Source organism: Jaculus jaculus, unplaced genomic scaffold (genome assembly GCF_020740685.1).
Source record: "Jaculus jaculus isolate mJacJac1 unplaced genomic scaffold, mJacJac1.mat.Y.cur mat_scaffold_42_1_1262500_arrow_ctg1, whole genome shotgun sequence".
In the NCBI taxonomy this organism is placed as follows: domain Eukaryota; kingdom Metazoa; phylum Chordata; class Mammalia; order Rodentia; family Dipodidae; genus Jaculus; species Jaculus jaculus.
The window spans coordinates 702,729-706,085 of record NW_025423496.1 but is presented as its reverse complement, the minus strand read 5'-3'; the positions used below and the strand labels follow the sequence as shown (position 1 = coordinate 706,085).

Genomic DNA, 3,357 nt, shown 5'->3' with positions numbered 1-3,357 from the left:
AATATCACATGGCCCTACTCTGACATCAAAATCCCCCATTGAGATTTAACAATACCCCACTGTGATATTATAATGACTCATTTTATCATGTAATGCCCAGCTATGACAACACAAGGCTTCAATATGACATAATAAAACCAATTGTTCATCACAGTGCCCCACTGTAATATAACAATGCCCCACTGTGACATCATATTGCAGCAATGTGACATCACAGTATCCCACTGTGATATAACAATGCTCCAAGATGACATCACAATACCCAAAGTTACATCACAGTGGCCAACTTTAAGTTCACAATATTCTATTCTGTCATCACAGATCCCCACTCTGATTTCACTGTGACACCACAAAGCCCTATTATGACACCATAGTGCCACACTGTGACACCTCAATGCCCCACTGTAATATAACAATGCTTCCCTGTGACATCACAATACCATAATGTGACATCACAAAGCCCCACTCTGATATCATAATGACGCACTGTCTCATGATAATGCCCAGCTATAACATCAAAATGCTCCCTTATGACATAAAAACACCAACTTGTTCATCACAATATCACATTTTTTTTCTCTGCAATGCTCAGCCATTTTACTGGAATCATAAAAAAGTAGTTGTTTTGTTTTTTCTTTCGGTTTAAACATTCCTGAGCGGATGGGGTCGTGCTGTGCTGTGCTGTGGTGTCTGAGTGGCAATGCTGGTCAAGGTCCTTCAGACCACATACTGGTACGGGTCTGTCTTCCCCTGGTCAGGTGTGGCAAAGGGACTGGTCCAGCCTAGAGAGAAGGGGTGGCAAAAAACGGCTTTCATGCTCATCCACTTTGTTTTTTTTAGCCCATCTTCTCTCTTCCTTTTTCAATTGTTCTATTCCCATCTCGTCCATGCAGATGGAGTGCACCTGGGTCCCGAACATCACTGATGTGAATATGAGGAAGAGCAGTGCCTCAAAGCATAGCAGGATGAGCAGGATGACCGTGGTAGGTGGAGAGAAAGAGCTGCATTTTGTTCAGTCTTCTTCAAAGCAATGCAGGAAGTAGAATCCCATCATGATGAGGGCGTGCAAGGACATGAGAGCTATGTACATTGTAAACAGGACGAAGTACTTCTGGTTCTTCTCACCAACACAGTTGTTGACCCAGGGACAGTGGTGGTCCATCTTGCAAATGCACCACTTGCAAACACTGCAGTGGTGGGCTCAATCAGGCTTGATGCTGCAGTACTTGGGGCACTTGTATACCACCTGTCCGGGCTTCAGCTGAAGGCTCTCGATGAACTCTTTATTGGCATTTCCTTTGGGCACTGCCCCGGGGTCCATCAGCATGGCCCGGCAGTGGGAGGCCAGGGCCAAGAAGGCCAGCAGGTTGAACACAATCCCATTGATGATGCTGTACACGTAGTCTTGGGATGGAATCAGCATGACAAAGAGGACCACAAACTCTGCTTAGAGAACCAGAAGCCAGATGACAACAGCACAGGCAATGCCACAGCCATCCCAGATAAACCACATGGTTCCCGCACGGCTGGGGTAGGGAGGTGGGATGCACTTTTCTGGCTGGAGGTATTCTGGTTTCTGCTCAATATCTCAGAAGTGGTGGGTGGGGATAAGCATCACAAGCTATTTTGTCCATACTGGCATCTTGCAGACATCCCTTCTGGATATCCAAAGCCCACACTACCATGTAGCCACCACAGGAAGTTGTTGGTTCTCTTTTGGGCAGCTGTCCACAGTCCCCAGAGATTCCCTGCACTCAGAGCTTCCAGAAGCCTGGGAGCCACCGGTTTATCATGCCCCTCGCTGGCATGGGCTACCAAGCCTCTGTCCCTGGGACAATGCTCCGGCCACCGAAGCATGGGGCTTCGGCAAGGTCTTGGGTCACCATGAAGCCAGAGGCAGCTCATAGTCCCAGAACCCCGGGGAACCCCCTGATGTAGTCCCCAACCCGGGGTCGGGCCTCGAGCTGTGGCGATGGCTCAGGCACGATGCCCCGCGACTTGTCCAACTTGGCCAGACAACCAGCGGCCCGCAGGAGAGACCCATGGAGCTCCAGTGTGGCGGCTTCCATGGCTGTCCAATGTCACATTTCCATATCACAATGCCCCACTGTAACATCATAGTGTTCCACTTTGATATAACAATGCTGTACTCTGACATACCAATACCTAATTTTCTGGAGCAGTTATGGGCTCTAGGCCACTGGAGACTAAAGTAGGCCTGAGCTGTCAGGCATGACTAAGTGCCCCAGGCCACATGAGGTTGAAGCTGACCTTGAAAAGGCTATAGAAGAAATTAGTAAAAAAAATTACTCCAGACTTCCCTATGCCCTTTATCCACCCCTACCAACTTACACACATTCTGATACAGGCTGCTCCCCTCTGGACTCATGTGACACGGGCCAAAAAAATCCCATCATGATAAATTCCCCTGACTAGGACATTTCTCCAACTGGCCCCTCACTGATAATCACACAACTATGCAAGCTCTAAATAACAATACAAATACATATGATCAGAGAGTCACATCTTTTCCCGTTAATGTCCAACCAACTCGAGCTCAGCCCCTATAATGCTATCCAGATCAGTCTAATGACCTAAAAGAACTCAGACAGGCAGTTAGGGAGGATGGGATCCATGTGCCATGGGTTAAGCCCTTCCTCCAGAGCCTAGGGGCTCCCTTTACAGCCCCCAGGACTGGGGTGATATCTGATGGTCTTTGCTGCCTAGCCTCCTATTCCTTCAATGGGAAGCCCCCTATCCATAGGAATGCCTCCAACAAATAAGAAGGAATCAAAACCAACAAAACATCCCATGGGTCCTTGATGAGCTGTTTGAACAGGGTTATTTTTTTCATAGGCATCCAGCAGGCCCAGCAGCCCCCAGGGTACTATGACCAAGTCCACCTCTGTGCTCTTAAAGCATGGGATAGAATAACAGCCCCTTCTAGCACCCAAGATAATACCTTTTCCTTACTGTTCCTCTGTCAAAAACTAGAGGAAACCCTTTCTGACTTTATATTAAGAACAACAACGAACCTAGAAAGAAAAAAGAAAAATTAAAAAAATATATTAGATCCCTGGGATGTACGCTGGGTATGGGTGACAAGAAAACTTTAGGTTCTTGGCCTCTCACTATCTCCCTCTGCCAGCCTTCATATCTGTAGACAGCTTGTCCCCACTTCTTGCAGGATTCTTGTTCACCACTACATTCTTTCACAGGTAAAACAAGTCATGGAAAAGATACAAGCCACCATAACCTGAGCACAAAACATGCAACATGTGGCCAACCTCCTCTTTACCAATCACCCCAATGCTTCTAACTGCTTCTTTTGTGTATCCATCACCACCCCTCTGCTAA

General features: G+C 47.4%; 1 pseudogene; it reads right to left on the bottom strand.

Moving 5' to 3' along the window:
• Positions 1 to 717: 717 nt before the first annotated feature.
• Positions 718 to 1,451, bottom strand: LOC123457395 (annotated as a pseudogene).
• Positions 1,452 to 3,357: the final 1,906 nt, after the last annotated feature.